Source organism: Castor canadensis, chromosome 11 (assembly GCF_047511655.1).
Source record: "Castor canadensis chromosome 11, mCasCan1.hap1v2, whole genome shotgun sequence".
Taxonomy (NCBI): Eukaryota; Metazoa; Chordata; class Mammalia; order Rodentia; family Castoridae; genus Castor; species Castor canadensis.
In genome coordinates, this window is record NC_133396.1 from 81,576,283 (window position 1) to 81,589,992 (window position 13,710).

At 36.5% G+C, this 13,710-nt stretch overlaps 1 long non-coding RNA gene across 1 annotated transcript; it reads right to left on the bottom strand.

Moving 5' to 3' along the window:
• Positions 1-10,924: 10,924 nt before the first annotated feature.
• Positions 10,925-12,920, bottom strand: LOC141414085 (uncharacterized). The gene is made up of 3 exons (XR_012439179.1): positions 12,819-12,920; positions 12,200-12,263; positions 10,925-11,522 (listed from the first exon to the last, which is right to left on the bottom strand). It is a non-coding gene; the product is annotated as an uncharacterized lncRNA (long non-coding RNA).
• Positions 12,921-13,710: the final 790 nt, after the last annotated feature.

Here is a 13,710-nt window from a genome sequence, read left to right on the forward strand (position 1 = left end):
TATAACACTGAGATGCTTTGTTTTTGATGAGATTGGGGATTTTGAACTCAGGGCTCTGTGCTTGCAAAGCAGGCGCTCTATCGCTTGAGCCACACCTTCAAGTCCATTTTGCTGTGGTTAGTTTGGACATGGGGGTCTCAAAAACTATTTCCCAAGGTCAGCTGCAAACTGTGATCCTCCAGATCTCAGCCTCCCTAGTTGCTAGGATTACAGGCATGAGCCACTGGCACCTGGATCACTGAGATGAATTTATTACTGATATAAGGAATTAGCCAAGTTCTTTCTTATAAAGGTAGCAATCACTTTTAGAATATATGAAATGGTAAATGTAATTTGAAAAGACCATCCATATAAATATTGTTACAGTTTTAAAAAAAATACTTTACTTTGAAAATTGTGCTAAGACAATCCACATTACAAATGTACTTTAGGAAAGAGGCTACATTTGCATCCATAGCTTCATACGGCCCATTGCAGAAGTTGCCATCATGGGAAACTACAACATAACTAGTCCTAAAGAACCAAGCAGAGCACAAAATTATTTTAACAGTTAGGGTTCCTGATGAAGACTCTGCCAACTATAAAAATTCATTGAACATCCTGTCATCAATAACAGTGTTATCTGTTCCTGTAAACACCTATTTTACTCCTACAAGAAATAATCACAGAACTTCTGAGAGAGAAAATATCACATTCTTAGATTTCAAGTCATTAGTGAAAGAAGAAGGTCTGGGAAAAAAACCTGGACAGAATAAGTTGGTGACCTACATTAGAAAAACTGGCTTTATTGAAAAGATTTTAACAGAGATAAACCAAAATGTGAAGATAATGTTAACAGTCCTAACCACTAGGATTCCTACAGTGAGTTCCATTGGGAGCTCTTGCCTACCTGAGAGCCTGATGAAGCATAGCCAGTCTTGTTGCCTTGGGTGGGGGACAGATGGGACTGGATGGCACAGGAGGGTGACTCTCCATGAACTTCAAGTGGAGGATGGATTTCTGCCATGTCTTCCCCAGACTCAGACTGGACTCATCTGAAGATGCCCTGGGCACCATTTGACTGCCATGCTCCATCTATGTCTGTCCTTGGCCCACTAGGATTTTTGGTGAAGCTCTGTTTCTTTGGTTATATATACTTCCTAAACAAATTTTCTATAGCCTCATTTTAGTTTTTAAACATTCTAAAGGAAGTGGGGAGGAAAGAGATAACTTTTATTCATAAAATTTACTGTAGGAACTACAAAATTATTTTCCTTGGCATTTTTTTTATTCCAAGAAGTAGTAGAACAGTAATTGCCTAACTTTCAGTCAAGATGGTATTGTGAGTTTGTACTTTAACTACCACTTTCAAAACATATGGCAATGCAATTATAGATAAAATATAATAGAGACAAAAATGCAGCCTTGCTCAAAACAAGATAAAAACCCTCATGGACCACACTGAGTAGAAACACAATGCTGTAATTGGGGCTAAAGAGGCAGGCTTGTTGAGTGCTGGGTCTGAGAAGTGTCCTAAGTGGCTGGGAGTATAATTCCCGAAGAGTAAGTAAAATAAAAATGAAGCTGGTAAGGAAAGAATGAGCTCACAGCTTGTCAGATGGCTTATGTAAAGTTGTGTAACTGCAATAGCAGGTAGAGATGTAGTCTCTTAACCAGGAAGTAGTCAAGATAAGAAGGTATTAGTAACCCAGAAGACAAACAGAACCTCCCCCCACAAGGGATCATAAAGAAAAGCTGTACTTTAAAGACATTAATCAAAAAGAGACAGCACTACTAAAACCAACAGATGGAAAAGGGAAAAGGTATAAAGACATTAGAAGTAGAAAAAGAAGGAAAGTTATATTTAAAACTAGAATAGAATAAATAATATTTTAATAAGTTGAACCACTTATAGAAATTTAAAAACATAAATAAAATGAAAAATTTTTCAGATGAATATAAATCATGAAAATAGCTCTAAAAAGATAAAACTCAAGTCAATAACCACTAAAATATTTAATGCATTGCTTAAAATAGTATTCCTTTTCCTCAGTTTAAAAAAAGTATATTTGTATGATATTACAAATATGTTTACCAAATTTTCAATCAATAGATAAATCTTTTCTAATACAAACCACTCAAAAACATAAAAAGAAAGAAGGCAACTTTTATATTAGACTGGATTAAGAAAGAAAATTATGGTTGAATCTCACTTATGAACACAAGTACAAAAATTCTAAATTAATACTAACAAATCAAATCTAGTAGGGAAAAGAACCCCTTCAAACCAGAAGACAAACAATGAAACAAAACTTATGACTAAGAAAGATTTATCTCAGGAATATAAAGTTATTTCAACATGAAGAAATATTATTAAAGTAATTATACATTAAAAGAAACAGGATCATTTCAACAGATATGATGGAAAAGCAGCCAATAAAGTTCACTAGAAATTCATGATAAAAACTCTTAGAAACAATGTGTTAAAAAGATCCTTCTTTGGATTTACTGGAAAACAACTTAAGACAAGGACCAAAATGTTGACTATTTTATCGGGGAGGTATTCCCAGGAACCAGAAGTGAGTTTGCAAGGAAAATGAAATAGGCAAGGAAGATAAGGCAATAAAGAGGCATGTTATCAAGATTTCCATGTTGAGTAACAAGGTCTCATAGTATACATGAGCCCTAAAAGCATACAAACGATTGTCTGTCACAGGAAAGAAAGACTAGAGGCTGCCTCATCTACCCATACATAAGCTCCCATCTACCCCTGACTAAAGTAGGACCACAGAGGACCTCTAGTCCACAACTTCCCAGCTATATCCTCACTAGGATTGAGTGGGCTGTTACAGCTTTCTGGAAAGCCTGATTTTGCAGAGATCATTAGGCAAAAAACACATATGCCATATATTAAGGTGAAATGTTATTTATTATGAGTTAGCAATGTCCACTATACCTGCAGCTGAAATTTGAGATGGACAGAAGGGATGAGATGTTGAGTACCAAAAATGTCTGCCATAGGCACCAGCAAAAACCTATAAAATCTCTTTCAAGTCAGGAGGATGCCTCCCATTAACTCTATGTGATATTATAAAATGTATATTTGATCTTTGCAATATTTTCTTCCATATAACTCCTAAAATCCTTGGAATCTCCATAGTGATAAATGTCTTTTTGCATGCTAATGAGTTGGTTATGGTTAGCAGCCCATAGGTAGTTTTAAGATGGGGGCTACTCACCAGAAAGATCTAGGCACACATCCCAGGTTCTGGGGAAGGGGAAGGTCTAAAGGGTAAGTTGATCACCAGTTGCCTAAGTAATGAAGCTAAGGACTTCAAAAAGATGAATAAGAACACATACACACGCCAGGAGAACACACCCCATAGGAATAGAAGCTCTTGAGCTCAGGACCCTTCCAGACCTCACCCATGTATCTCTTCATCTAACTGTTTACTTGCATCTTTTAAAATATTCTTTTTAATAAACAAGCAAATAAACATAAGTACTTCTCCGAGTGTTGTGAGTCACTCTAGAAAATTAATTGAACCTAATAAAGAGTCTGTGGGAACCCCACTTTGGACCTGGTTGGTCAAAGGCACAGGTACAACAACCCAGGTTTGCGACTGGCATCTGAAGAGGAGAAGGGGTAGTCTTAGGGACTGAGCTCTTATGATCTTATGATCTGATTCTATCTCCAAGTAGTGTTAGAGTTGAATTGGAGGACACACGGCTGGTGTCCACAACAGAATTGCTTCTTTGCTGATGAGAAAACCCTCACATCCTTGGAGGTCACAGAAAACTGTGTTGATTGATATTAAGTGACTATAAGAAAAGCTAATTTTTATGCCATCAAACCATTACTATTTGACAGAGATGTATGAAGACCTATCTACAAAACAATTGACAGGCAAAGAATTGGAACCAAAGATAATATGAACCATAGTATTGAACAGATTTCTATACTCTTCAATAATCAATTTTAAAATGTTATAAAAATAGGTAATATTCACATTAGCAATAAAGTCTGTATGACTTCTAGGAATAATATCCAACAAAAGATGAGCAAGATTCTTACGGCACAAATTATAAAATGTTATTGAAGAACATAAACTAAGACCTGATTAAATACAAGATAAATCAGATTCATGCTCATAGATGGAAAAACTCAGCACCATAAAGATTAAATTATCTTCAATTTATTCTATGAAGTTTATACACTTCCCATAAAAGCCCTAATAGGAATGTTTTAAGGATCTTGAAGAAACTGACTTTGAAACCTACATGGAAGGGTTAAAGGCCCATGAATAGACAAAGTAATTTTGAGATAAGAATATGAGAAAGAAACAAGGAGAAGCCACCATACCAGTTAGCAAAACATATGATGTAGCAAGTTAATGTAGAATAATTAAGTCAGTTTTATATTAACATAATGATAGACAAATAGTTTTATAAAACACTAGAAAATATGAGAAAAAGACCCAAGTACAAATAGCCTCTTGATAGCACAGGCATATCAAATCAGTGGAGAAAGAACAAGTTATACAATAGTGGTATTGGGGCAACCAGGTGTACATAAAATTAGATTCCCCAGTCACACCATAAAGGATTAATACCTAATTTTGAACAACAAAATATCAAAAGTATAAGAAATACCTATAGATATCTCTCCAGCATAGAAGAGAAATTTTTAAGATACTAAAAGGAATCATAAAAGAAAATATTGTGGAATTAGACTACATTAAAACTTTAAAGATCTGGCCAGGTGTGGTGGCACGCATCTATAATCCAAGACTTGGAAGGCTGAGGTAGAAAATCACAAGTTTAAAGCCAGCCTGGGCTACATAGTGAGACTTTGTCTCATTAAAAAAGAAAGGAAAGAAAGAAAACCAGAAAAGAAAATGGAAAAAATATGGTGCATGCTCATAATCCCAGATACTTGTGAGGTGGAGATAGAAGGATGGTGATCCAAGGCCAGTCTAGGCAATTAGGGCAAAACCTTATCTGAAAAACAAACTACAGGCAAAACATCTGGGAGAATAGTTTAAATGGAGCACTTGCCTGACAAGTACAGGCTCTGAGTTTAAACCCTAGTACCACAAAACAAGCAAAAAAATAAATATAAATTTAGAAAAACAGAACATTTGAAAGATCTTTAAAACAAAGTGTACTATAAGTAAATATAAAAGATGAATGACAGTTTAGAAGAACATTTATGACACATATAACTGTCAAAGGAGTAGTATACCTAATTTATAACTCAGATAAGTTAATAAAGAAAGCACAACTCAAAAGAAAATTGGGCAAAGATTATGAAAAAATGTACAAGAAGAAACTTGAATCACTAATGGGCAAGGGAAAAATGGTCAGCCTCAGAAGTAATCAAGGAAATATAAAATAAAATACAATTTTATTTCACATCCATTAGCTTGACAATCATGTTAAAAATATGACAACCTCCTGTTGCAATTTACTGAGAAGGGCACAATATCACTTACACAGTATTTCTGCCCCAAATGCATAACCTGATTTAATCATGTGCAAATCTTTAGGCAAACCCAAATTTAGGAAGATGAAACAAAATAACTACATGGTACACTAATTATGTCAATGTCATGAAAAAAAGAAAATTTAAAGAACTGCTCAAGGTTTAAGGAGACACAATTAAATACAATGTGTGTTCTGTCTGGGCCAGACACTAAAGGACTTAATGGGGAAAATTGGTGGATTTTTATAGTTCTATGCCAATGTTAACTCTCCTGAATTTGCTAATTTTATTATGGTTACATAAGAGAATGTCTTTGTTCTTGGAAGTTACATGTGGAAATGAGCGATTGAAAGTTCTGCAACTTACTCTCAAAGAGCTTGAAGAAAATTGATACAAATGAAAAATAAATTTGTATGAACAGAAGGAGGAGAAAGAGGGAAGTAAAGAGAAAGAAGATAAATGGAGAGAGGTGTTAATAAAATGTTGAATTAGGTGAAGGATATATATAGGAAGCTATTGTTCTATTCTAGCAACATTTTAGCTGGTCTGAAAAGTTTTTTCAAACTAAAACATTAAATGAAACTTTAAAGTATTGGTAAGATTGTGGAGAGATACAATTTTTTGTACTGTGTTAAAAGGAATGCAAATCATTAGTACAGTTCTTTGGAGAGTAATGTAGTGGTGATGTAATATTATATTGATATATTAACATCATATATTGATGATATGATAGTAATAATAAAGATAAATATGACCATATCCTATGCTTAGCAATTCAAATGGGATATGTGAAGAAAACAACAGAACTTTGCATTTATTTCATCTTTTAAGAAAATTTACATTTTATACTAGATATTACATACTAATATGACAGGACATTCCTATCAGTATAGAAATATTGGGGAGAGTGAGTTAAATTTTTTATTGATAGTGCCACATAATCAACAAAGCAGGAGATCACTCCCCTTAATCCTAACTACCCAGGAGGCAGAGATCAGAAGGATTGCGATTTAAAGCAGTTAATTCATGAGTCCCTATCTCAAAAAATCCGCCACAAAAATGGGCTGGTGAAGCAGCTCAAGATGTAGGCCCTGAGTTCAAACCCTAGTATCACAAAAAAGAAGAAATTAAAATGTACACCAGGAGATGTATGTAAGTATAGTAGTTGAAGCATGCGTTGTAATAACAAAAATTTGGAAACAACCTAAATGCTTATCAGTAAAAGAATAGAAAAATAAACTTTTATCTATACGACAGGATGCTAAATATAGTTAAATTGAATGAAACAGTTATAAATATCTATGTGGACAGGCTTAGAAAATGTTGAGTAAAAAAAGCTAGTCATAAAACAATTAGTCCATTCATATACATCGCCTTAGTCAGCTCAGGTGCTACAACAAAATGCTATAGCCTGGGTGCCCTATAAACAACAGAAGTATATTTCTTATAGCTCTGGAGTCTGAAATCCAAAGTTGGGGTGCCAGTGTGACCAGGTTCTGGTGAGGGTCCTCTTCCAAACTGCAAGACAGTATGCAAGCTAATTTGGTGGCCTCTTATTAAAAGCACTACTCCCAATCCCAAGGGCTCCACCTTTATGATCTAATTACCTCCCTTAGGTTTCAAACATCATCATATTGGACTGTGATTACAACATATGAATTTGTTTGTAGATGCAAATATTCAGTACATTCATAATTTCTTCTTAAAGACGGTCATGCTTTGAAGGAATATTACATGAAGAGACACAGAGAAGAGATGGTCCTGTATAAGCCAAGGTCTGGAATAGATTCTGCCTGCATTCCTCTGAGTGAACCAATCCCGATGACACCTTGATTTTAGACTTCTAGGCTACTATAAAAGAACCATGAGACCATAAATTTCTATTGTTTAAGTCATCTAGTTGTGGTACTTTCTTAAAACATTTGCAACTTACTAGGCAATTTTGTTACTTTAAAAAGGTATTTTTCAACAGGGGGAAAACTGTCCCCAAAAACGTAAAATAAGGAGTTAGAAATCAAGGAGAGAAGACAGTCTGCTATTTAATAGAATGTCTTTTCATATTTTAGCATTAACATTATTTTGAAGTTAACATGATCAATTTTTTCTTTTTTTTTTTTTGTGGTTCTAGGGTTTGAACTCACAAAGTATGTGCTCTATCATTTGAGTCACACCTTCAATCCTAAAGTTAAGTTTTTAAATCTAGTATCAGGAGATAGTTTTGTTTAATAAAGCTGGTTGGTCAGTCTTACTGAGCAAGGGAAAACAATCCCCCTGTCCTCAGAATTGTGTTTTATGACTTCCTAATTAAAGATGAGAAAGACAATTCCCAAGTTTCCTTCAGAGAAGATGGGCGCAATAAACATAATTAACTCTAATAAGAGTTTCAGTAATAAATCATCAATTCTCACAAGCATAACAAATGCAACTAGGGAATTATTTTAACATAGACTCAATGGAATAAACACAAATTCCACATCAGAGCATGAATTACAAATATAGTGCAGATACATTAAATTTTATGGGAAGTCAAATTTTAAAGGAGCTCAGTTTTCTTAGTGTAGATCTTGTGGCATGTTAATTTTTAAAGGTCACTTATCATTGGACAGAGAGGGACATAATAACATACAACTTTAGCTGTCTTAAGATAATGTCAGCAAAGATAACAATGTCCTTCTATATTTTCTTCATGATTCTGCACTAGAGAGAAAATCTGAAGCCAAATAAATCACAGAACATGAATACGGCCCAAGACAGACTTCTTTAAGACCATAGGATCACACAGTCAGGTTTTCTTGTTAGCAATATTTTTGTTCCCCAAAGCACCTTGCTATGATATTATTATGAGCCTTTTGAGGCTCCCATCTCACATATTCAGAACGGTGCCTGGAATAGATATTAGATAGATGATCAACCAATGAATGAAATACACAGTTTGATGTCTCTCTTTACTGGGTCTCATAAATCCAGAGCAAGCTTATTGACAGTAAGAAATATACCTAATAATTATAAGCACTTGATTCTGACACCCAATCTCATATGATAGATAAGCAGACAACTGGTTTGGATCAGTGAAATTCTTAGGTTTTAATATCTTCAAGTTAAATCTTGATAAAGGGTTACTTTACTCTTCTTTAGTTCACAGATTCTTAAAAACAAAAAGAAAAGAATCTTGGAAATTATCTTCTCCAATCATCAACTTAATGCAGAAAACTCATATAGATGGCCATCTAACCATTCTAACCTCTTCCTTGATACCTGAAGTCTGAGGATTGAAATTTCACATATTTATTAGGGATTCCGCTCTACCACCTGACTGGTTTAGTTATTAGCACCCACCTGTCCTATTGCTAAACCTACTCATAATTCTCAATTTGCCTTCAGTACATATATGAAAGAAGTCCATTTTAGTAATGGCATCTCATCAATACTTAGAAATCATATTTCCACTGTCTACTTATAATTACAAATAAACATATTTTTATGTTTCTGTAAGTGGCAGGGACACAGTAGACTCTCATTGACGGAGATAAGTAGGGATTGAGGGAAAAGATTTGATTAAAGAGCAAATTGCAGAAAAGAACTTTTGACCTCTCACTTATAATAATCTAACCACTAACTTGCAGCTGAGCTAATTTTCACATATAGGGAGTCCAAGGAATATCCCCACAGGAAGTCAAGAAAGTATCAAGTCAAGAGGAGAAGAGGGAGCCAAGTTGAGGTGAAAGGAACTTCTATGATTTGGATCAGGAATGTCCCCCAAAGGCCCACGTATGAAAGACTTGGTCCTTATCCGTGGTATTGTTGGGACATAGGACCTAGTTGGAAGTGTTCTGTCGTATAAGAGAAGGGGATGCCCTTAGTGGGATATTAAGCTTCAAGTCCCTCCTCCTTTCCTCTTTTTCATTTGAAGCCTGCTTGGAAAAAGGTGTGTATATTAGTTTCCATTAATTGGTAATTTAAAACCTGATTTCTATCTTTAAAGTTTTTCCGTTCAAATCTTGAAGGGTAAATGTCTTAAGAAGGCCACCAGAGGGGGCTGGTGGAGTGGCTCAAGTGGTAGTATCCCTGCCTAGCAAGCACAGGGCTGAGTTCAAATCCCAGTACTGCCAAAAGAAAAAAGGCACTAGAATGGTATTTGAGGATGAACTTAATAAATAGAAAACCAATTTCCAGTAATAGTAACCTCTTCCCATGTACACACAATATTAGTCAATCTTGAGTCTTCACATTTTATGTATGAACATTTTAAATTCATATTGTAAAATACATATAAGCAGAATAATATTCTACAACTTTTTTTTTCATTACATGGGTATATGCTATCTTCAGTTGCTAGAAGCCACATACTAGGTGATTATAAAAATAAGCCATAGTTACTGAATGTGCCCTCTTTTCCAAACTAGCCCAGAGTGTCTACTGGTGCTTGTTTCCACTCATTCTGCCACTGTCACATGTGTACAGCTACAAAATGTATATTTATAAGACATTTTTTCTAATTTGCAGTTATCCTGCTTTTACTTTTCATGCTCAGCCAGTCAATCTAAGCCAACATAATTGTGTTGTGATTAGCACTGGCAACATAAATCCCAGTATCATCAATATCTTTTGTACTCCATAAGATTGCCAAAGTTTCAATTATGTGGAAACTGACATTCTTTTTGATGGATGATCGTTACAGAAACAAAAAAAGACAAAGAAACAAAAATAAAGGCCCAGAAAAATATCTTTAAGTTAAATTAATCAAGGTTAAAAATCTTAAGTTTTTAAAACTAGCTCCTGTTAAACTGTATTCCTAAACCCTAAGGAGGACTAAACATGGCATATATCAGTGTGAGTTTTAGGAAGTATTTAAATCTGTTATAAATATAAAGCTCATAAATATATAAAAATATAAAATATTTGAGTAAAACTATATACAACATTTAGAGTAAAAATATATATAACATTTAGAAGCACATACCCATACCAATCTAAGGACTGAAATTGTGAAAACTTTGTGGAGATGATTGTCATATATCTTGAGTATGGATTTGAATTGTAAGTTTTCTTCAATGCCAGGCAGCCAACTGATAATACCATGTCCAAATACCCCTAAGGCCTTACTGTACCGAATCAAGTGATTGCTCTACTTTGCTTCCATTTTTAGTCTTCAAAAGTTCACTGCTTACAATACTGGACAGAGGTCTCTGAACCTATTCTGGTTCTGAATATTGCCTGATCCATGAGTTGTTCTTTGCTGAAATAAATCTGATAAATTTAATTTATCTATAGTTTTTCTTTTAACACATGTAAGATTTAGTACTATTAAAATGGCTGTCTTCAGGGACCAGAAGCACAGAGGTCAGTTAGTTCAGCTAACAGCAGCAGCAATAGCAACAAAAACTTTAGACACTGTTCAAGAATAGTCACAGTGATAAGAATTTCCTTATAGTGCTTACTATAATTTTTAATTTTCAGGAAATATTTCTACTAGAAATTAAGAAATAAGTGGAGACTTAGGAAAGACAAATGTTAGCATTATATACCTTAAATACAAAGAATACCAAATTAATATATTCTCCTTACAAAGTGTCATTTATTAACTTGAGTACAAGTTTTGTCAATATTTTTCTAATGAAAGAATGGTTTCACTCATCCATCCTTAGCTATTCTCCATCCCTTTCCATTAGCTTCCTTGAGTTCACATTGAGATCACCTGTGCTTCTAGGCAAGCCGATTGAAGATTCTCTCCAAATAAGTTTTATTTTCACTCACCTTTCCAACTTTCAATCCAAACACCTATTTATTCATTATGCTCATTCCTACCCCCCCAACCTGTATGTCTATCTTTTAGCTATCCACTTACCCACCTGTATATCCATCCATCATCGATCCAGCCAGCCAATATTTACAGAATGTTCATTAGTACTCAGCATGGAATAAGAGCAGCATGATAAAGATACTGCCACAATGATTAGGTACAGAAATATTGCATCACGGTGTTGAAAGTGCCACCAAAGATTGGCATCACAGAGCACTAAGGGAGTGCAGAGGTTAGATACTGGAGCCTTCATACTGTCTGAAATTTGAAAGAAAATAAGCATTAGGAGGTGAAGAAGTAACATATACAAAGGCAAGAGAACAAGATGCATCTGAGGAACCTGCAGCTTGATCTAATTAGAATGTAGGATGATTAATCAGGATGACTTTCAAGAGGTGGACAAAGACGAGATGGCAGATGGTTTTTCCCTCAGTTCTGGTATCAAGTTCAAGAAAGAGGGCTGCTGGGCTTCTATCCACCTACATAATTTTAATTATTTTAGTTGCATGTACTTTTCTCAAAGATACACTCTATTCCTTCTGCTTTCCCCAATTTTCAACCAAGGATATAGAGACCTCAGTTGATTGATTCTGAGAATTCTAAAGCATCTAAAACAGCGACCAAACTAATTATTGAAGTCAAGAAGAGACAGGTGTCAGGTGCTGGTGGCTCACACCTGTGATTCTCGCTACTCTGGAGGCACAGATCAGGAAGATCATGGTTTGAAGCCAGGAAATACTTCTAAAGAACCTATCTTGAAAATAACCAACACTGAAAAGGGCTGGCAGAGTGGCTCAAGTGGTAGAGCACCTGCCTTAGCAAGCATGAAGCCCTCAATTCAAACCCCAGTACCATCACCAAAAAAAAAAAAAAAAAAAGGAATTGTTACTTGCTTCAAAGGAAGTAAAATATGAGGTAAATCGTCAGATACTTACCCAAATCTTCTAACAACTTGTGCTCCTATATCCTATGCATGCAGTAATAATAGCATTCATGACTCTGCAAAGGTAAAAATAAAATCTGCAGTTCAAACTATTCACGAGGAAATAAGCTCTTACACATCTGTAACTGGTAGCATTACATCCAAACTGTGGTCTATCATTTTCTGGCACCAGTGTAGTTTAGGGGCTTTTAAGTTGCTTTAGGGGGCCTCTATCACCTAATTATGTCAAGATGGTGACACCTACAGCTCAGGTGGAATGAGGGAAAAGAGAAGTAAAGTTAAGGGCAAACGAAATCCTGGGTCCTGAATGGCTGTATTCTCTCTGCTTGTGTTATCTTCACCAACTAGGTTTCCCAATGAACAGGTCATCAAGTACCTGCCTGAAAACATCTGGAGCATCGCCAGGTCAAAAGGAGGAAACCTAGTGTCACACAAGACCAGGAGGGAGAAGCAGTGCTGGCCTCCTAACAGTCTGTGCCCACCGTCCCGCCCCGCCCCAGATTCCCAAGGTCCTGCCTAGATGGTCTCCTGGGTTTGCCCTCCTCTGGAGGGTGTCAGTCCTGACACACTCGGAGGTCTGTCCTCCTGCCGGAAGCAACCCGAGGCTGCACCTGAGGCACCGGCTGAGGGCGCTGCCTGCTCACGCTTCAGGTGCTGCGGGGGCTTCCCACTCTGCAGCTGAGGCCCGGAAGGCGCGCTCAGCGTTGCCTGGCAACCGCCTTATTCTGCCCCGCCCATCCTCAGGAGTAAACTCACTAGCGCCCGGTCCCGCCTTCTGATCCTGACAGACGAGCCTTCCAGCCAACCAGACTTCGAATCTTCTTGTACTTCCTGCTCCCTAGCCTTGACTCAGCAGACTGGGCTCCGCCTCTAGCGCGTGTCAGAGGAAAGCGAGTTCCTGCAGCATCACCTGCCCATTTAATCCGCTCTGTGACTCAAGCGGTGACCACAGGGTAAACACAAACTGGTCTCTGATCTTACAAACGTCAGTAAACAAAAGAGTGTATGTTACAAAAGGAAAGGAGTGTGTGTAACTTACAGGAGGTCCATCAGGAAAGGAGTTTTGGAAGAACTGTTAATTCAACCTGAGATGGGAAAAATGAGGGAGTAAGCTGGGTAAAGGGGCTGGGATGGGGGTTGCTGAGGGAGAGTATAGAGTTTCAGTAAGGGAAAATAGCTTTGGGAAAGGCCAGTGCGTGAGAGAGATATTGGTAAGTTCCAGCCACTATAAAAGAGACCAAATTGGCTGGACCATAGACTAGTTCAGCCGCACAGGGAACTGGAAGTCAGATTCTAGAAAACTTGAGAAGTTCACAGTTCAAGTTTAAAGCAGGAAAGTGGCGTGATCCGATTTAAATTTTATAAGGGTCACTCTGAAGTCAGTGTGGAGAATGTGTTGGAAGAAGGTAAGACTAGGCACCGGAGTTAGAATGCTGACATTGATCCACACAAGAGATGACTGTGATGTGGACTAGAGTGATGGCACAAGGGATGAAGACACAT